Raw genomic sequence first — 23514 nt, 5'->3', positions numbered from 1 at the left:
TTATTTATAACCTTAACTGTATTCTGTACATGTATTCTATGTCTGAGATTTTCAGAATTAAATAAAAAATGTATGAATATAATTTAAGTGATTCAGCCCTCCTCTTCACAAAAATTTACTCTCAGAGTACAGCGAAAGAAAGGTAGACTTAATGGGTTGTGTCTTTATAGTCACTTAATATTCCTGGATTTATTTTAAAAACTCAATGTCCTTGTTTAGGTAATACTAGTAAGGGGCCAGTCTGAAAGCCATATCACTGTGTGCTGGACCCAACAGTATTACTCCACAGCACAGCCTGCATTTATAGAATGCAGGTCATTGTGGACAGCCTGTGGTGCCCAACAGAGTTTTTTGAGAGAGAGGGCTACAGAGAAAACTCTGTGATTGAAAAAGAGACCATTCACAATATTGTACAATGTTATGTGCTGTCCATAGTGTTGACCTAAATACAAGTTCTGGGGTCAGTCATCCCAACACTACCAGCCTGGCATATGCACCGGATTAATAGAATATAAGCTACATATTTATTAAAATATTATTTAACATGATTAAAGTGTTACTAAACCCGGGACCCTTCGATTACTATATCTGGTCTCCCACAGTACACAGAACATGGAAAGGGAATTGCCGTATTTATCGGCGTATAACACGCACTTTTTCCTCCTAAAAATGGAGGAAAAAGCAACAGTGCATGTTATACGCCGATATAAAAAAAAAAAAAAGGCCAGGAAGCAGCGCCTAGAGCAGAAGGGGCGGGCCGGGCCGAGGAGAAGGAAGGACGAGCTGTCATAGGAAGATCCGCCTCCTCTGCCGAGACGTGTGACGTCTATCATTGCTGGACACTGCGCTGATGAGGCTGCATTGCTGGACAGTGCGCTGATGAGGCTGCATTCATGGGCACTGGTGAGACGTCATTTGATTAAAAAAAATGTTCTGAGTTCAAAACTGTTTATTTTAAATTTTAGCTTTTTTCCTGAAATTTCTCTCCTAAAATTGAGGTGCGTGTTATACGCCTATCATACGCTAAATACCTTTTTTCATCAGCAATATACTGTATAGCAGTCTTGTGACTTTCATCAGTTTCCAACCGAGCACTGATTAAAGCTTGTAGGTTGAGTTTCCATTCTCCTCTGTCTTTCCTGTAAGGCTGCATGACCCCTAATCCTCTGTCAGGACGGTGCTGATTAGCCCTGTGCTGATCACATGTACCCTCCCAAAAAAAATATCTAGCAATACACACATAACTGAGCATGTGCAACGTGCCACCAAGGCTCTGTACTATCAGGAGATAGTTTGGGGACAGTAAAAGAAGGGGGGATAGAAGAAGACAGGATCAAACAGTGTTTTTACACAATGTGCAGGATTAACACCTTAGGTTCCGCAGTGAGTATAACAAGTATGCTTTACTGCTTGTACAGACTGATTTTACTGTTGTGGGTTTAGTAACCCTTTAAGTAACTTTGTTCTTTCTAGAATTCATGCACTGTGAAATGGGTAAAAGGTCCAAGAGATTCCTTTTCAGGTTCATCATAAAGGGGGTGGCATGACGTGAGAGACATGGCATATCTAAATTGAACCTGTTATTAAATCTCTGTAGGCAATAATGTGAAGTTTTGATTCTTGTGAGTATAGATGTGTGGTGTGGTGGGGTATTGCTAAAATGTATTTCACAAGGAAAATTTCAGTTTCACACATTGAACTGCTTGAGCTAAATCTGCTTTTATTTTTCTCTATTTAAAATGGGTTGTTTTTTTTTGGGGGGGGGGGTGCATGTAGGTGCATGTAGAGTAGTTTAGCATATTTAATTTAGTGTTGTTTGGGGTTTTTTTCTGTTATTTGTATATTATTTGTATATGGCTGCTTGATTTTTTTTTCTTTCTTTTCACTCTGTTTTAAAAAAAAAAAAAAACACAGGGAGGCTAGTGAGGCCCAGGATAATTGAAAAGGGCTTCCAGGATGCTCAGGATCCATTTAAAGCCCACTAAAATCCACCCTAACTTGGCCTTTTCCATTGATTCCAATGAATTTCACTGAAAACCCCAGTTTTGTTTTGTATTTGTTTTATAATTTTTGGGAACTGAAAATTCTCAATTTCACTTATCCATTCTTTTGAGAGCACATCAACGATGTAACAGAAGGCAGCATCTAAACAACAGCAGGAAGGAGAAATGACATGAAGAAAGATAATTTCAAGCAAACCTGTGATCAAGAAAAAAATAATAAAAATCAAGACAAACATAAGCCAGTGTTCATTTTCTTCTTTTACTAAGTGGCCAACTATGGAGCCAGTCAAACTTACTATGCATAAATTGACTTTATGAAAGTTGAGCCATATATATTAATCCACCCCAGCATTGCGTTATGGAATACAGAAGGAACCGTACATTTGCTTTGACTTTAAGATAACTGGCTATAGGAGTACATTAAATAAAGTATTGCGCTATTAAAAGTGAAACAAAAATAACAGTCCCAAAAATGGTGATGACAAAATATAGTTAATAAAAAAATTATGAGAAAAGATGAAATGGTGAATCTTGTAGCCAAGGGTCAGAGATGAAATGAATCATGCTCCCTCTACGTCATCGTGCTACCCCGGAAGTTGAGATGGACACCATTTTACCTGCCTGGATTTGCTCTGTTTTATGCTTATATTTCGTCTGATTTTGTGAGTGTTACTCTTTTATAATAAAATTCTAGCTCGTAAGGTTTTACACTATATAGTGCTTTATTTATTTATTTTACGCTGTAGGAGTTTGTGATCTTCACTGTGGGTCGCATCGGGAGATGACACTTCTGCTGTATCTACGATTCTTGCTGGAGCATGTACACTAGGGATAAAATCTCAGAGTGTGTTTGACCTTCCCGATAGGGGTCCTGATCTTCTGGTAAGAAATACCTTATCTGTTTGGTGGTCGACCTCTTTGGTGGAGGGAGCATGATTTATTTAATCTCTGACCTTTGGCTACAAGATTCACCATTTCATCTTGTCTCATAATTTTTTTCTTCTCCATATTTTGTCATCACCTTTTTTGAGACTGATTGAAGTTTGATACCTTTTTCACTTTTGAGCACTTTTTCACAAGTTAGTTTTGTTTCCCTTTCAATAACGCAACACCTCATTTATTTAGTTTTAATTTGTGATAAATATCTCACAGTTGTATTTGCAGCTTTGCATCGTATGATGTTGACACAAGCGCAGTAATTTTTTTGTTTTTTTATGGGAGTAAATTAGTTATCTAGAGGGAAAGTGAAAAAAGGATATGTACTGGTGCCTGGTTTTGTAAGGCATGGGTTGATTTGTAATGTAAAAACCAGCAATAATACTTTTAGGTACACACAATGCTTGTGCACACAGTTTTTGAAGGAACTCGGCGGGTGGGTTGTTCCAAACATCTTGGAGAACCAACCACAGATCTTCATGAAATTCCAGACAGACTTGATGATTTTGAGATCATTGACCTTAGTGATTCTTAGATGACTTGTGTGTCATGGATGTGGTGGCTGAGTTCGTTTTTATTTTCAGGCTTTTTTTCCTTTATTTCACCAGATGATCCTGCCACAGGGACAGAATAAGGACAACTGACACCCTAAGTACAGCCCATCAATTGTGTCCTTCTTGGCTCCTCTGGGCTCTCCTCTGCCTACCAGGAAACATACCCTGTGATCAACCCCTCTCTCCTGGATCTTCCAGCCTGTGGTGGCCTGTTGGGATCTTCCAGGACTGGGAGTGATGGGAAAGCTCTTATCCCTCTCCCCTCCATCATCCTGGAGAAGAGAATAGGGAGGACTCCTGCAGCCTTACCCGCAACAACTATGGCAGCGGCAATAGCAGCTCTCTCATCCGACAGAAGAGACAGGCAAGGGAATCCAACAGTGATTTGGTATGTACCTCAAAGAGACGCAGCAGCGCCCAGCAAGGACAACCGGTCCCTGTGCGAGAGGTATGTCCAGGGGTGTTCACTAAAGTCCACTTCTGCAGTGGGTGAAAGAAGTTGGTCGGGAGAAAACCAGGTCAGTGCGTGATAGCTACTTACACTCATTACATCCCTCCATACATCTGTCCCCCTATCCACCCTTCCCTCCTTCCATTCATTCCTCCATCCTCCATCCATCCATCCATTCATTCGCCTCTACTTCCATCCATCCATCCATTAATCCCTCTATCCATCCATCCCTTCTTCCCTTTCTCCAACAATCTCCATAAAGCTGACCTAAAACTGAAAAAAAATCACATGGGACATTCTCCTTTATATTTACCAAAACCATGTAATGTAAGGACAAAGCTAAACATACTCTGTACTCTGTATCCAAACAGGCAGGCCCTTGTACTACGCATTTGATGGTAGCTCAAAAGGAGATTGTACAATCAGATTGTAAAGAATATGGCCAGCTTATGGCTCACTATGCATGTTACAAAAGGTGGGACCCAAAGAGGAAGGGGTGTGGTTTACAGATGGCAGGGTGGGTCTTGAACGGGAAGGGGCATGGCCTTGACAGGAAGGGTTGTGTCATATTTAAACTAGGGGCAGCACAAAACCTAAATACATCACTGGACAGGAGAGGATATAAGTAAAAGGTTACATTCACTGGCTAGATGTTTCCCACCAAAAGATTTTTCACCAATCCAGTGCTTAGCAGCTAAGGTAAATTTCCCTAGCAACAGCAGGCAGCTTGTCACCTGAAACACAAAACAGAAAGAACCATCAAAGCAGCCATAGAGAGAAGAGTAAAATGTATTTATAAAACAAATGGATGTTAGGGGTGACAATCCCATGGGGCTACTTCTCTGATTTATTCTTTCTTGGCACTGACATTCTTGTTGCAAGTGAACTATTTCAGCTATAATTATCTGTAGATAGCAAAAACGTACCAGAGAGAGGAGTGTTAGATGTTAAAGGAAGGACACATACCTGCTTTGTATATGCCACTCCTTCGCCAGAGTGTACTCTATAATCAGGGCATTTAAAACTTTTTAAAATTTGTGTAACTTCAGTTTTTATAAGGTTATACAGTATGGTTATAATTTAATTTTGTTCCTCACTAGATTTTTGGAAATATGTAGATGAGTTTCTTAAGGCTGTCACATGTACTTTGAAAAACTGATGTAATATCCAGTATTGCATAAGTAAGTGACATTGATACTAGCTGAATCCCTCGTTTCTAAGGGGACTCTTTGTCAGATAAATTTTCTACTCCCGGTAATGAAGCAATCATTCCAGTGAACTCCTCACTGTTACTTCATTTTATCAAATTATTTTATTAGCTATATGATGATACAGTACAATGCAAAGATTTTATATCTATCTCATAAGGCTTGCATTTGTGACATATATGCATTTTACATTATTAAATATAGTACAGACACTTTAATAAGCACTTTTACATTTTATGAGATTATTATATAACTTCAGACTCAGCCATCCAGTTTAAAGTTCTAATCTCTTCTGTACGTGCTGGAATATTGAAGAAATTCTAAAATGGAAATATACACAGTATTCTCTTCTGTGGTTCACTTTAGAACCCTCTCAAATCAGGGCAGCAGTAGAACAATTATTAGAGTATGGTTTGACCTAAGGGGGCAGCAAAAACAAATATGCTGTATTCTTGTATTGCTAATAGAAATAAATAATAAAAAGTAGGGTTGCACCAATACCGATACTGGTATCGATATCTGTGCCGATACTAGGCATTTGTGCGGGTATCGGTACTCGTTAAAATGTATCACTACCCGAAACTGATACCTTCTGGCTCGGTTCTTTCAGCTGCCAGTGGGATTTCCCTGCTAACAGCTGAAATGTAAAGAAAAGAATTTCAGCAAATATTAGTTGTTAAGGAGCGGAGCCGCAGCATCCTTAACAACAGATGACATTTCAGCTGTCAGCAGGGGGCATGTCTGGCAAGCGAGGAAGAAGCTGCTTAGCTCAGCGCTCCTGCTTTCCTGAGGTGTTCAGCGGCAAACACAGCAACTTTAGATGAGCGGAATTTGGCATCTAAGCTGCCCCCCGGGATCCTCTTTCACCTGGGTGACATGTCCAAAGTCCTCCAAGTCTCCCCAGCGGCTTACCAACTTCTATCCCTCTGTGCCGGCTGCATGCCTGGAGATATAGCCCAACACTAGTGAGTTCTCTCTCCCCTCTACGCCCACCCCAAGAAGTCCAGGCCAATCTAGGCAGAGGAGGGAGGAGGATACATAATCAGCTGTGCAGCTTCAGGATGACACTGGAGGAGACCCACAGAGAACACAGCATAGCCTACTTATTGATTCATTCCCTGCTGCTGAAAACTCAGAGCACACCATGAAAAATGTGCTTCTTTCTCTAAGAAGTTCTCTGTTCAAAATGTTGTGTACCAATGATCTAACCTCCCGCTGTGCAGATATTCTCCCCCACCCTGCCCTTACGTGTCCCCCTACTCCCACCCCCCACCCTACCTTCACTTATCCCCCCCACCCTGCCCTCACTTATCCCCCTACTCTCTCCCCACCACCCTACCCTCACTTACCCCCCTACTCTCTCCCCCCACCCTGCCCTCACCCTCTACTCCCACCCCCACCCTGCCCTCACCCAACTCCCTAACCCCTACCTCCTAAGGCATCCCTCTACCTACTCTTCCTAGGCGATAGGCATTGGTATTTGGTATGGACGAGTACTTAAAAAAGGGTATCAGTACTCCTACTATCCCTATTAAAAATAATAAAATGGCCAAGTAACCAGGTAAAACAAGAAAAGTTCTTATAGGCCATGAAATAAACTGTAATTTAATACGCATATTCACTTTACTTATATTCAGTCACAAATAGCACATGCACCAAAGCATATAAAAGGATCAGAGCCATAAAAGTCATTTTAAAGTTGAATTCCAAGCAAACAGCTAAACACACAGATAACATACCTGTATGGGGGCTGTCTAGCATTCCAAAAGATTTATGTCTATCCTGTCCTGGGATTTACACCGCCCCTGCCAGACTGTAAATCCAGCCTTGTGACCTGAGTTTTCTCTGTTTCAGTTTATCAAAATAACATTTTTTAATACATACAAAACTGCATTTTTATATCTGCCTGGACTTTAGCATTAATGAAAATCTAACATTAGGAAATACTAATGATTTTTGCAAGAACTAAAAAAAACTTGCCCAAATGTGTAGAAAAAGTAATTATCTATAAATGAACCAAAGTTTATAATTTGTTCTTAAAGAATGAGAGACATTTGAAAAACAACTACGATTAGTCTGCTGACTCTGAAAACGTCTTTTTTTTGTAGCCATTGGTAAGTGGACAGCATGATGGTGCAGTCCCAGATACAATCAGAAAGATAAAAATTTCACTCTCAGCCTCACTCTGCACAATCATTTTCCAGTTTGTGGGCCAACAATCTAAGTGTCAGCAGATGGATGGAGATAAATCATCACTGAAGTAGTAGTAGTAAAGTGGATGTAAACGTTCAATTCTTGCCTGCTCTGTGTCTTGCTGTCAAAAATGTAAATGATATGCACCTGTCAAACAGCTGTGGAAAATTTGGTCTTGAGGTGTCTGTAGCACCTTCATGCCATAACCCTATAGAGGTGCTCTTGATAAAAGCAAGAATTGGTCTTGCTGTCAAAAAATAAAATTATATGCACCCGTCAAACAGGTGGAGAAAAATTGGTATTTGGGTGTTAATTGTGCCCATAAAACCTACACCAAAAAAATTCATACCCACAAAACTAGGCAGCCTAGAAGTCTTGCAGTGATATCGGTATCGGGGGCTTCGTAGCTGCTGGTAATCTAGGACTGATTAATTTTGATAAATGTCAGACGGTCCACAGAGTCTGTGGACAGACGCGTTCTATTATCAGTGACAATGTAGGGCAGCCCAGCAGCTCGATTGTATACTGGGCAAGTCCTGGCCAGTGGTCTATTCTCATGACCCAGTAACCCAGTGAATCGTCAACTGATAAGCTCTCCATCTATATTTTCGCCCCTAGATAATCGTCCACCATAGGATGCAGACGCTGCTGATGGGCTGTGGAAGCTGAGAGCCCTGGGTGGCGAAGTCTAAAAAAAAATTGTAAAAAACTGCATCAATTAGGCAGCCCCCTTCTCCACTGTACCTCTCTTGACCAACAGAAGCCTCAAAACTATGTTTTCCACGACACTGTAACCTACTAGAGTTGGAAAAAGCATTAGACAAACTCCTCTTTAAAGTGTCCTCAAGAGATTTCATCTTATGCACTCTATGAGAGGACATGATGAATTCTGTGACTTTCCTCTTGTAACTGTTGTCAAGGAGGGTTGCTAACCAATAGTGATCCTTCTCCTTGATGCCACGTATTCTTGGGTCCTTTTGCAGGCTTTGAAGCATGAGGGAGCCCATGCACCTACACATACAGCACATTCTGCAAATTCACGGAAGGGGGCAGAATCCCCCAGGCGGAAAGGCAGAAGTTTTAAAGCCAGCAGCTTTGACAAGCTTGCATGTAGAGGCTGGGCATGTGGGTGCCAGTGACTATTTTTTTTTCACTGCAGCAGATGGGGCAGAGAAATTTGCCAGCTATATTCTACAGCTGGTGGTGTGCTACTGCCGGATGTGCTGCAAGGACCTGGGACACCCTGCGTTATACCATCATCCCTGTCGGTGGAGGCTGCTGAGAGGTCATTAGGTATAGTGAGGGTAGACTGAGGTGAGTAAGGAGGAGGAGCAGAATTGTATCCCTTTTGTATGGCTTTCAGGTGTTCTTTCTAACGCACGGAGTGGTGGGAGGTTAAATGCCTTGTCAAGCATGTGGTACCCAAATGGCTGGTGTTTTTGCCATGCTTGATGTGCTTGAGACAAAGTTTTCAAATTGCAACAATGTGATCAGCTGCACATGTGCTAACAAAGGCCCAGAAAGCTGAACTGTGGGAAGGGTGGCAGGAGATAACAGCTCCACAACAATGTGATGAAATAGGGTGGCTGCTCTCCACTCTTCCATGATGGCTGCCTCATTGGGGTTGTGCCTCACCCTCACTTTCCTCCTCTGCTCTCTCTGGCAACCACGTCACATCAGTGACCTCATCATCATCATCATCTCCTCCATCCTCATTACCACTAGAGACAACTTGGCAATACGCTGCGGCTGGGGGAACATGACCAATTTGTGTACCAGTGTTGGTTGGTTCTGAGGTTAGGGAAGGTAGGAACATGAGCCTACTGTCTCCCATCTCTGTTGGCTCATGTACCTACCTTCCTTAACCTCAGAACAAACATCTGAATCAAGTAATGGCTGTGCATTGTCAAGGAGCAAGTGACTGATGCTGTGTTCAAAAAACTCAGCTGACACCTCCATGCCTGATGCTGGGGCTATGGCAGGAATGGGTGTGGAGAAGGCGGCAGATTTAGCCACTCTGGCAGCTGCAGTGGACTGGGCACTAGCATATGCTTGGGGGATAGAGGATGAGGATGGTTTAGTAAGCCAGTCCACCATCTCCTCTCGATGCTGTGGCTGGATAGCATGGGCAACATCACTAAACAGATGAAATAATGTCCTGCCTAAAGATTGACCACATTTAAATTTGCCTGTGGACACATGCATCGCTGGCCCCCTCACAGTGCCATGGGATTGTCTGACTCACCTTGTTAGCCTCCCAGACATGATGGGGGGGGTGCTTTTTAGCAAAATAAATAAAGATGTGGAAATGTGTACGTGGATGCACTTTAATCAATGGAAAGTAGTGTTTGGTGCACTTTACCATGAGTATGCACTACACAGACACACTCCACCAACACACTACAATATACTGCAGTAAAACTGCACTAATGCACAGAAATATACTGCGTTAAACGTGCACTAACGCACAGAAATATACTGCATTAAACATGTACTAAGGCACAGAAATATGCTGCGTTAAAATGCAATAAAGCACTAAAAAATACTGTGTTAAACATGCACTAATGCACAGAAATATACTGCGTTAAGCATGCAGTAACGCACTGAAATATACTGCGTTAAGCGTGCACTAATGCACTGAAATATACTGCGTTAAACAGCACGTAATGCACTGAAATATACTGCGTTAAACATGCACTAACGCACAGAAATTTACTGCGGTAAACGTGACTAACGCACAGAAATATACTGCGTTAAATGTGCAGTAACGCACTGAAATATACTGCATTAAACATGCACTAACGCACATAAATATATACTGCGTTAAACGGCATGTAATGCAGTGAAATATACTGCATCAAACGGCACGTAACGCACAGAAATATACTGTGTTAAACGTGCAATAACACATAGAAATATACTTCATTAAACGTGCACTAATGCACTGAACTATAATGCAGTAAACCTGCCCTGACAAAATAAATTCACACTAAAGTAAAAATGAATGGTCACTACACTCGCACTGACTGAACTATAACTAGATTCACAATAAACTGATATTCTACACTGACAATAAAATCAGAATAGCACACTGTAGCACACTAATTCTCTAGTAGCACTAAACAGAGCCTTGTTCTTTCTCTCTCCTTGCCGATATCACACTACAAATGGTCGCTAGTGAAAAAATATTTTTATAGTGTAGGGTGGGACTAGAAGCAATAAACCATGATTGGATAGCGTCATCATTACACTCCAATCTTGGCTCTGACAGTGCTCTGTGCCCTGATTGGGCAAAGATTTAATTGCTTTAGTCAATCAGGGCTTCCAATGCACTGTGCGGCGACGCAGTGCATTGTGGTCATTCGGCAGGCCGAACAAACGGTCAAACTCCCTTTATAATTAAGGTGTTTGTCAAACGGGGGAATAGCAATGTTCGAGCCGAACCGTTCGCTCATCCCTAAAGATGATGTATACAGAAATTGCAACCATTTAAAAGGTATGAGGGGTTGTGTGGAGCTGTGAGGTATTGAAGGTATGCTTAGCAGACACTATACATAATGAATGGCACAGGGAAATTTTCAAAGGACACTCTCTTAATGCCAGTTAATTGAACTATGTTTGAAAAATGTTTCCAGATGGCAAAGTTTTTCAGTCTGGCAACAGACATATAAAGCCTTGCTCATATGGGTGTACTTAAGCGTACACCATGTCTGTCCACACAGCCTGGATGCAGGAAGTTCCATTTATGTCAATTGGGACGCACCATTCATACAATAATTTCTTATAATTAAGAGTAATTTTACATTTTATTAGTACAAAAATGGTTACAAAGTTTTTCCAACTAAAAACATATGGTTGATTTAATACAATCACAGTGTTTTCACTGTATCAAACTGTACATCTAAAGGATTCTATGCAAATCCTGTATTATTTCTGCCATTTTTGCTAGGGAGTTGTTTTTACAAAGTTCCTCTGAGGGAGCAACACCTCACATCACAACATGTTTTATGACTTTTAATTTACTTTATCAGAAGCAGATGCTATTGTCAAGGTATCTGCAAAATGCAAATGTGTATTTAAAATCATATGGTTACAATAATAGGCACAACATTTCAATTTTTCAGACTAAAATCAGTTTAAAAAAAGGGACAGATACTATTTCAATTACAAATCAAAAAAAACAATAAAATGGAAGTCACCAGGTGGAACAAGACCACGGTGGTCTGTGGTCTCCCCAAGACCCATGGAGAGCTGGAACTCCCAAACAGAAAGGCAGGAGGAGAAAGACAGATTACAAAATGACCATGGGAACAAACCAGGGAATCCATATATAATGGTTGAACCTAAAGAATATAGGTTTATATTTGTATATTCTTTAGGTTTAATAAATATATATGGTTTCATTGATTTGTTCCCATGGTCCTTTTGTCATCTTGTCTTTATTTTTCCTTTTGCCTCTCTGTTTGGCGGTTCCAGCCCCCACAGCTGTCAGAGTAGACCACCTTGGTGTTATTCCTCCTGTTCACTTCCATTTTTTATTTGGATTGATTTGTAAGTGATATTGTATCTGTCCCTTATTTGACTAATTTTGGTCTGGGCAGTTAAAATGTTCTGCATTCTATTGTAACCATATGATTTTAGATACACATTTGTATTCTGTAGGTACATTGTCGATAGCATCTTCTCCTGATGAAGTAAATTAAAATTCACAAACTGCATTGAGAAATGGGAAGCATTTCTCCACCCGTGTTACTGTGTAAGAACATCAACCTGGCCAATCTGGTGTAAATAATACTGAATATGGATAGATGATTTTTGGATGTATAATTTGATATTGTGTAAAACACTGTTAATGTATTAAAATCAGTTTAAATTGCAAAAAAAAATTTTTTAACCATTTTTGTACTAAATACATATAAAATTATGCTTAATTGCTTGAAATTATTGTATGAATGGTCATGTACCTTTCGAAAATCCCATAGGTAGAGTTAGTTTGTTGTGCATTTAGTGATTTATCAATTGTAATCATAGGCAAAATGATAGAGTCCCGTTAAAATTTTACTTGGCCTTTTGAATCTCTCTGACAAATTTCTATTCTATTTTCTATGGCAAATTTCTATTCTGTTTTATTATTAGTATCCACTACAATTCTTATAGCCTGTAGGCATTTAAAGGCTCTTGAAATATCCATTAAAAGTATTTGACTTACTGGCACTTGAAACCGATTCTTTGTACTCTGTGTGATTTTTAATGATTCTCTATTGAAAAGAGTTCATTAGAACACAATATCTGGTTTGGGGCACGTTATTTGGAAGACACTTGAATGAGTATTCCACATAATATATGGACTTACTGTATGTGTTGGTGTCTATAAGAATTTTTAGATTTTTTTGTGTTTGTTGCGTTGAATTTTATATTTTGATATAGTTGTTGTTTACATTTAGTAGTGCCATTTCCTTTACATCTATTTTGTGTATCATTTTTAACAATCTGTTGTCAACTGGATTCACAGCTGAAGACACTCCCCATGGCAATGTGCAAAGGTTTCACATCTCCCCCCAAAAATTGATATTTCAAACATAAACAGGCATAGCAAAATAAAAATAGGTAATCAGTACAAATGGCAAAGTGAATCTTTTTACTGTTCTACCTTATAGTATCAAAATTGTCAGAAAGGTGGAAGTATACTTGAAATGCTTTGATATCAGTAGACTCAACATAGTTGTAGCATCTCAAAAGGTCACTGGAAAACAAGGACCTTGTTCATAAGGTCAGTCTCAAAAGGAAGACTAGCTATGTACATGTTGAAAACCAGCACAACATGGCTCGCTGTGCTTACTTCCCTCTGTGATTTAATTTCACCTGACATAATAACATTTCAAAAATATAAGCGCGTGATTGCACTTTTAGATTTACTGCACTTTCTCTTTCATGAAATGAAATACTGAGACTATTAAATAAAATAAAATGCATTTTCTTCATCTTCCATAAAAAAAAAAAAAAAAATGTTATTTAAAGTACAATATCCTGTCCAGCATAGTGTGTCAGAAAAATAAACAATTATTCTTCTACTAAAATTTGGTGGCTTTGGTGTTATATATCAAGTATTTACAGCATGAAATATGAAAGCAAGAAAGAAAAATCTCTAAGTCAAAATAAGCTATGAATTCTATTAATATGTCCATACCTCGAATGCAGGGCTCTGAATCTGGCTGTAGGCCCCTATTCTCTGTGGAGGTGTTTGGATAAAGAATATCTGAAAATGTATGATGCATATTATATATTACTATCTGAAGAAATATTTTCACAATGCCGGAATAAATCTTAAAGGGTTAGTTCACTTTTAATAACTTTTGGCAAAAACATCTCAAAGCATTATAGTAGGGCTCAACAAACTCCAGGCGCCTGGGCTGCCACATGTCTGCTTTCCTCCCCTTCTAGTTGTTAACCACTTCCCGCCCGCCCTAAAGGCGATTGACGGCGGGAAGGTGGTTACATTATCCTGACCGGACATCATATGACACTCTGACACACAGCATCTCCGATCTCGGTAAAGAGTGCCCAGTGCCCTCCCCATCAGTGCTGCCCACCAGGGCCCTCCCCATCAGTGCTGCCCACCAGTGCACATCATTGCCATCTATCGGTGCTGCCCACCAGTGCCCATTATTGCCCACAAGTGCCGCCTATCAGTGCCCATTAGTGCCCATCAGTGCCACCAATCAGTGCCGATCAGTGCCACCTATCAGTGCCCATCAGTGCCACCTATCAGTGCCCATCAGTGCCACCTATCAGTGCCCACCAATGCTGCATATCAGTGCTAACTATCAGTGCCACATATCAGTGCCCATCAGTGCTGCCTATCAGAGCTGCCTATCAGTGCCGCATATTAGTGCCACCCCATCAGTGCCTCCTCATCAGTGCCTGTCAGTGTGCCCTCATCAGTGCGGGAGAAACTTATCTATTTACAAAATTGTATAACATAAACAAAAAAACTTTTTTTTTTTTCAAACTTTGTTTTTTTTTATTTGTTTAGCAAAAAAGAAAAAACCTTGCGGTGATCAAATACCACCAAAAGAAATCTCTATTTGTGGGGGAAAAAAAAATGACATAAATTTGGTTTAGGTACAGTGTTGCATGACTGCACAATTGTCATTCAAAATGCAACATCGCTAACAGCGGAAAATTGGCCTGGGCAGGAAGGGGGTGAAAGCACTTCCAGGTCCCTGTTCACAGTTTTCCCAAGCATCGATGGGCATTACATTACATTCAGCGGAGCACAGGGGAGACATGCAAGGTCTTTTAGACCCTGCATGTCTCATTAAAGAGAAACTGTCACCAAAAAAATCATCACATAGGGGAAAAAATTAAAGTTACACCAAAGCACATTAAATCCCCCTCCAAAAAAAAAAAAAATTGAGGCCCCCACATATATGCACGTACAAACGTACGTGGTGGGGCACCTATGCCTGAAAATGTTGATTGCTATACACATGTCACATATCACCGAGCATGCTGGAATGAGATCAATAATTGTAGCACCAGAAATCCATTTTAAAGCCAAATTAATGACCTATAGTGGGCTTTTACAGTGTCGTCTATGGAAAATATATGGTACTGACATGTTTAAGGTGTGACATGTTGGGTATCTATTTACTTGGCTTTTATATTTTACCAAAAATATGGTAATTTATTGGATATTTCTGCCCCCTAAAATGTACTACCTACTACTATTTTATTCTCGAGGGCGTCTGCTTTAAGGAAATTCTTAATGTTTGGGGGTTTTATGTAATCTTCAGGCCTTAAATGTTTTTTTAAATGTGTGCAAAAACGCAAAAACAGTTTGGGCTGTGAAAAGGTTAAAGGATAAGTTTCCCTTTGGGAACATGTTTGATGTTCCATTTATAAGATTCGTTAGTTAAACAAAAAACTGCCTCCTAGCTTATTTAGCTGGCTTCTAGATTCAAAGCAAATTTGTCAAGCCCTGTATTACACTATTCTAGGTCTGTTAATATGCAGTGACCTGTTTTGTACATTAACGCTTGCTTTTTAAGCTGCTTATTCCATTGCCCTTATGGCCCTGGAACTCAAGAATGAGCATTTGCTTTGTTTTTTTACATGTGAAGTGCGCTCCCTCTACAAGATGAAGTAGACTGTGCATGTGTGGGTGGGGAACAACAAAGCCAATTGCTTGTTCCATGCAAAACTCAACTGTTAAAAAAAGGAGAGGAACTCTCAATGTCCAAAAAGATACCATATATGTATTATACCTTGTATATTTTCATATGAGGTGTAGTCATCGGTATGCTGATCAAAAACCATCCAAAAAAATAAAAACCTGACAGGAGACTCACTTTTTGAGCCAGCTCTATTTTAAAAGCAATCCTAACGACTAACTAGACACTAGATTGCTTTTAGAAACAGCAGTAGGAAACATAAACGCCTCCACCCCCCCCCCCCCGCTTTCTGGGGCTTTCTCTGGATCTCTCATCCCACCAAGACCTGAGCGACCAGCCGGTGGAACTGCTAGTAGGAGAGCAGATCAAAGCCCAGATCGGCTTTGATCGGATTTCTGGCATCACTTCCGATTTACCCGGATGTCAATGGCACCATTTTTAAAAAAAATCCAAATCTGATATTGGTGTTTTGAATGCTTTTAAAGGCAGAGGAGTAATTTGGGGTCTTATAGACCCCAGATCTCTCCATAAAGATTACATGTCACATGCCGATGTTTACATTCCTTGTTTCAGAAATGAAAGTGATAAAAAAAGGAAAGCAACAGTGTAAAAATAAAAAATCTAATGAATAATATTAATACAAAAAAAAATTTCAAGTGCCCCCACCCCCCGAGCTCACAGTCAAAGGTGAACGCCCGCGTCGCTGCCAGACGCACGCACACAAACAGCACATGTGAGGTATCATCACAAACATCAGATCATGGGTGGTAGTTTTAGCCCTAGATCTACTATGTAAATCTAACGTGGTAACCTGTAAAGGCTTTTAAAGCATTACTTATGGATAGTAAAATTTACATAATTTGATGCTGTTGTACTGGCATGTGCAATTTTAAAGTGTGACATTATTTGATATCTATTTACTCGGCGTAACATCATCTTTTATATTTTACAAAAAATGGATCATGTACTGTATCATGTTTTGTTTTGTTTTTTTGCATAAAAAAAAAATTGTGTTTGAAAAACCGCTGCGCAAATATCATGTGCCATAAGAAAAATTGCAAAACCCACCATATTATTCTCTAGAGCCTCTGCTTTTAAAAAATAAATAATGTTTGGGGGCTCTAAGTAATTTTCGAGCAAAAAATACTGATTCTTACATATCAACAAAAAGTGCCAGAAAAGGCCTGGTCTGGAAGTAGATTATATATATATATATATATATATATATATATATATATATATATATATATATATATATATATATATATATATATATCCACTAATCGGGTGAGTCACTCCTCTTGTATCTGTGTAATTCCAAGGAGAGGTGTTATGCTGGGCTCCCAATTATCCACCAATTTCAATAGAAAGAAGAGTAGGGACACAATCTCCAATGCAAAAGTTTGCTGAATAGTATTCTCCATACAATACATGAAAATAAGCAGCAACTGTACAGTTACAAGCATACCATGCTCGTCATCAAGCTGTGTGTGACTATATACAACAGATTCTTACCTATATACCCACACAGGAGGGTGTAACCACACAGGTGCATCCCAAACCGCCAGTCCTTCCTAAATTAACCCCTTCAGTCTACTGTGTACAAAAGATTACAAAAGTGTATAAAGTTTTGCTACACACAATACGACCCCTTTCACATGAACGGTTAGAATTCAGAGCCGGTTCACACTACCGCGACCAGAAAGTCGCCCCGTGACTTTGAAGAGAATTGTTTAGAGACTTGGAAGAGACTTGGAAGAGACTTGGAAGAGACTTGGAAGAGACTTGGAAGAGACTTGGAAGAGACTTGGAAGAGACTTGGAAGAGACTTGGAAGAGACTTGTGCACTACTTTGAAGAGACAGGCGACTTTGTCTGTGGGGAATGCCTGGCTAATCTCTTTCTTCTTCCTGGAAAGTCTGATAACAAGTCGTGTCAATTAAGATAAGGAGACGACTCCCATTGAAGTATATGGGACAAGTCGGATCACAGGTCGCCTCAAAGTAGTACAGGACCCTTTTCTGAAGTCGGAGCGACTTCAGTAGTGCCAATTAAGACGGCACTGATTGATTAACATTGCTTTTGTTATGTCAAGCGACCTGGGGTGACACAAGTCGCCTCACAAGTCGTGCTAGTGTGAATGGGCTCTCAGCTTTTAGCTGCAGAAAGAGGAACTTATTTACTGTAGCTAAATGCAGGCAATGCATCCCTATGGCCCCATTCACACACTGCGTTTAGCAACTTTTTCATAACATACGGTTTTGTGCATTTAGGAAATATAAAGTTGACAGCGTCCAGGGGGTGATGTACTGCAGCTATCTGTATGTAAACACAGTCAATCATAGTACAAAGAAAAAATAAGTAAACAGTTGCTATACAAAAGGCAATAATTTACTACCACAGCTAAACGCAGCTGCATGTAAACGCAAGTAATCGCACATAATCGCAATGTACAAATGTGAATACTCTTTGTGCCAGGAGTGTTGGAATTTCAAAATAGCAAAACATGCTTTTACCAGCGGCACCACAACCGCTCGTGTGAAAGGGGGTCTTTTTCTCTATCTCTATCTTATTCTCTATTCTCTATCTAAACATTCAACTATTAATTGTTTCCACTATACCAAAATTTTCACATTTCTATACAATGTTTCTTTCCATATAACCTTCTCCATGAATCATTCAATCGATTATCTTTTATTCTTTTGTGACTGTTCCCACTTACAAGAAAGCATAGCAATTATCAAAATGTATCCCATTCACAAAAATAAATACAAATCATAATCTCTATTCATCCCATGAACAAAGATTGAAGTCTATTGATCCATCATACCTCTATTTGTTTTTATTTTAAAATCCTGTCCCCACCCGTTTAGTCCCTGAAACTTCTTCCAAAATCATAAATCGCAGATCTGAATCCTTATGTCCCTGTTCAGAGAAATGTTTCTGTACCGGCAATCCAGGTTGTTTATTCCTAATGGAGCTGCGATGCTGAGCAATTCTATCTTTCATTTTTTGTGTGGTTTCTCCCACAATTATCAACTTGCAGGGACACACTAAGATATAAATTATATATGCAGACTGACATGTATGAAAGCACAAGATAGAATTGGACCTATTTACCAATCCTATCGATAGAAATCAATTGCTTTTATTTGACAGGTTTTCACCCACCCCACGTATTTAGATCGATTGCACGGAGTCAGCTCTGTAGGGTATAACGAATTGTAAGTGACCAGGTCAGATGTGAGAGGAGGATTGGAGAGATGTGCTAAAGATTTAAAGAGCGGGGGTACCCCGAGAATATAATCACGCAAGAGCTCAGGAAATTGCATCAAGATGAGGAATATAAAGCTATGGGGAGACAGAAAAAAAGATGTGAGACGATTGTCCTTTTCTATGCAATTTCATATTTATAGTGAGGACATCTTTAAAATCATTAGACAGCATTGGCCCTTACTGAAACCTACATACTAGGGATCGACTGATTATCGGCAAAGCTGATATATCGGGGGACCGATATGCCCTTCCCCAATATATCAAAATCAGCCCCTGAGGTTACCGATATTGCCGATATTTCGGGAAAGTGCTTGTACCGGAGTGATGCCTGCAGCTAGAGGCATCATCCCGGTACCGGCGTCCATAGCCGAGGTCCGGCTGTCTTGTAATGAAAACCGATGCCGCTGAGAAGCCACTCGACTGTCATTACAAGGAGCGGGAGGGGACGTCCCCCCCTCCCGCCGCCTTCCGAGGCTCGCCCGGGTCTCCCGTCCCACCGGAGGACCCGGGCAACCAGCCAGCACTGCCGCCGAAGAGCAGGCCCAATCAAAGCCACATTCGGCTCTGATCGGGTCACCATGTAAAAACACGGAAGTGATGTCATGACCTCACTTCCGGATACTCGGCGCCAAATTCGAAAAAATTACAGTATTCAAAACAGCCTTTTTTGAATGCTTTTAAGTGCAGAGGAGGGGTTTGGAGTCTTTTAGACCCCCAGATCCCTCCACAAGAGTACCTGTCAAAAAATAAAATAAAACATTTTTAATGTACGAAAATATCGGTCAATATTGGCCGATACCGATATGCGATGACCAAAATATTGGTATCGGCAATAAAAAAACTATATTAGTCGATCACTAGTATATACCTACAGATGGACCTTTTTCAACAGGTACCTTTAAAAGCATTCCATAGGAATAAAACACTGAGTGCCAGTTCACACTTCAGCGATGTCAAACTTTGCATGTGATTTGCACCGCACTGCTCTGCAAATCACATGTGATGTTTGTGCAATGCAAATTCAGCCAAACAGATTGTATGGCTGAATTTGCATCGCATTCGGACCAAAGTTGCGCAGGACCCTTTTTTTTTTTTTTTTTTGGTTCACACCTATGCGATCCAATTCCTGTATGAACGGACAGGTCGCACTGTGATATGTGAACTAATCTGGGGGTGTTATTAACTTTGTATTGACACTCCCAGCAGTTTGTATATGGCAATGTGAACTGCCAGCGATTAGGGTGCGATGCAGGAACCCGCAGTGGATTCGCAGGGTTCCCGCATTGCACCAATGTGAACTGGCACAATTAGAGTTTAGGACGAGGAAGCCTGAGATAAAAAATTATTTTCCTGGGTAGAAAGAGAAATGCATTTTTCTCCTGCCTGAATTGTATACAATGTAATCTGATGATGAAAGGAGAGAATTATGGGAAGAGATATAGAATAAAAGGGCTTTCATACATGTCAGTCTGCATATGTAATTTATATCCTAGTGTGTCCATGCAAATTGATATACTGTATGTGACAGAAACCACACAAAAAATTACAGATAGAATTGCCCAGCATTGCAGCTCCATTAGGAATAAACAACCTGGATTGCCGGTACAGAAACTTTTCTCTAAACAGGGACATAAAGCTGGCCATACACTATACAATTTTCTTATTCAATTTCCTTTAGATTTACCTTAAACTATGTAGTGCAAGGGCCTGCCAGATTGCATACACATTGAAAGTGTTTTAGTTTGACCCTATATCACATGGTTTTGGTAAATCTAAAGCAAAGTTGAACAAGAAAATTGTATAGTGTATGGCCAGCCTAAGGATTGAGATCTGCGATTTATGATTTCGGAAGAAGTTTCAGGGACTAAAGGGGTGGGGACAGGATTTTAAAATTAAAGCAAAGAGAGGTATGGGGAATTGATAGACTTCAATCTTTGCCTCGCCATGGGATGAATAGAGATTATGATTTGTATTTATTTTTGTGAATGGGATACATTTTGATAATCGCTGTGCTTTCTTGTAAGTGTGAAAAGACACAAAAGAAAAAAGATAATAGATTGAATGATACATGGAGAAGATTATATGGAAAGAAACATTGTATAGAAATGTGACAATTTTTTGGTATGGTGGAAACAACTGATAGTTGAATGTTTAGTTAGAGAATTATTGTGTGTAGCAAATCTTTATACACCTTTGTAATGTTTTGTACAGAGAAGACTGAAGGGGTTATTTAGGTAGGACTGGCGATTTGGGATGCACCTGTGTGGTTACACCCTGCTGTGTAGATATATAGTTTAGAATTTGATGAATATAGTCACACACAGCTTGATGAAGAGCATGGTATGCTCAAAACTGTACAGTTGCTGCTTATTTTCACATGTTGTATGGAGAATACTATTTAGTAAACGTTTGCATTGGCAATCAGGGAGAGAGAGATATCGGAGAGAAAGAGAAAAAGAGAAAAAGAGAAAAAGAGAAAAAGAGAAAAAGAGAAAAAGAGAAAAAGAGAAAAAGAGAAAAAGAGAAAAAGAGAAAAAGAGAGAAAGAGAGAAAGAGAGAAAGAGAGAAAGAGAGAAAGAGAGAAAGAGAGAAAGAGAGAAAGAGAGAAAGAGAGAAAGAGAGAAAGAGAAAGGGAGAGGGAGAGGGAGAGGGAGAGGGAGAGGGAGAGAGAGAGACTCTCTAAAACTCTGCATGCATCATCATACCTGGGAACCTGCTGGCCTTAGCCCAGGGATGCTTTACAGTTACATTACTATATTTCTGAGCACTGGGATGAGTTCTCTGGCTGCTTGCTGAATGACAGAAGTGACATCTGTGTCACTCATTTCAGGCAGATCAGGGATTGGGATAGTTCATAAAGGAAAAATTCTTCTTCTCCAATGGCAGCTCACTGCAGGCAGAATAAAGAAGGGACAAATCTCCTTCTCAGTATAGGTGCCCACTAGGTACAGAGAGCAAACTGCCCTTCTCCCTGGCTTATCCTGTCATTTAATATTTCACATGACCGGAGAAAGGGAAAAAGGAGAAGCTGCTTTCATTCCTTGTGCATCCCAACAGTATGTGCAACATCTAACAACATGTGGCTTTAGCCTCCCACTAACAAATGTAAATGATAGATTCTATGCATGCGGGTATGGTGTCCCCTAGTGTTTACCAATTACCACACATTATGTTATAGGGTTCAACAACTGAGAACTGAAAAATCTGTCACCACTCAAAAAGTGACTAACTGTACTAAAATTTTGGCTGTAGCGCTCCTGTAAGGCCTCATGCACACAAGGCGTTTCTACAGCCGTTTTTTGGAGCATCAGTCCTTTTTTTTTTTGCAGCTCAAAAATGCCCCTCCATGTTATTCTATCGCCTCATGCACACACAGACGTTTTGAAGCTGCAAGCGGCATGGGCGTTTTCAAGCTGAAAAAAAAAAAAGGGGTAGTGCGTTCTGAGGAGCGGCGTTACAGCTGTAAAAGGGTCAGACACTAGTAAAGGCTGCTACACGTGGTTTAACATCACATACAGCGTCAATCAGTTTTGTTTTTTTGACATGTCAAAATAAATGGTTCCCTATGAGAGCCCATTGATTTGAATGGAAGTCGCATCCAAGTCGGATCATGATGATCTGACTTGTGGTGCGATGTGCGCTCTGAGGATCTTGAATGGGAACCCCACGCCAACCCCCCCCCCCCCCCCCCAAGTTCCATACCAGGCCCTTTGAGTCTGGTATCGATCTTGAGAGTTAAACCCCGCCCACCAAAATGAAAAAGAAAAAAAACTGTTGTGGGATCACTCCATAAATACCATACCAGACCCTTACCCGAACATGCAGCCCGGCAGGTCCGGAGCTGGCATAATCACAGGAGACAGCATTGGCGGAGGATCGGGTCTGGGGCAGAGAAGACAGCAGCGGCGAAGAAGACCGGAGGCCCAGAACACCAGAGGAAGAACACCGGTGGGAGAATATATGAGGAAGAAGATCTGAGGGAGAAGATTGGAGGGAGAAGATTGGAGGGAGAAGATTGGAGGGAGAAGATTGGAGGGAGAAGATTGGAGGAAGATTTCTAATAAAGGACTTCTCAAAACGGTTTCCTGTCATTGTTTTCACTACACTGCTTTTTTGGGGTGAAGTGTAGGGGTACAATGTACCCCATACGCATTCACATAGGGGGAGGCTGGGATCTGGGGGCCCCCTTGTCAAAGGGGGCTTTCAGATTCTGATAAGCCCCCTGCCTGCAGACCCCCACAACCACTACCCAGGGTTATCGGGAAGAGGCCCTTGTCCCCATCAACATGGGTACAAGGGGCTTTGGGGGTGGGGGGGTGCAGATCCCCCCTGCCCCAAAGCACCCACCCCCCCCCCCCACCATGTTGAGGGTGTGTGGCCTGGTATGGTCCAGGAGGGAGGAGGGGTGCTCGCTCATCCCCTCCCTTTTCTGATCTGCCGCGCTGCATGCTCGGATAGGGGGCTGGTATGGATTTTGGGGGGCCCCACACCATTTTTCTTTTTTCATTTTTGTGTGGGGGATCCATACCAGATTCAAAGGGGTTGATATAGAACCTAGGGGGACCCCATACCATTTTTTTTTTTTTCATTTTGGTGTGGGGTTTCCCTTCAAGATTCTCAGAGCACAAGTCACACCACAAGTCAGATCATCACTTCTATTCAAATCAGTGGGCTGAAAGTCGGATCAAAAGACGGCTCTCATAGGGAACCATTGATTTTT

The sequence above is a fragment of the Pelophylax lessonae genome, assembly GCF_965119305.1.
Source record: "Pelophylax lessonae genome assembly, chromosome: 8".
Taxonomy (NCBI): domain Eukaryota; kingdom Metazoa; phylum Chordata; class Amphibia; order Anura; family Ranidae; genus Pelophylax; species Pelophylax lessonae.
Note: the sequence above shows the minus strand (reverse complement) of the source record.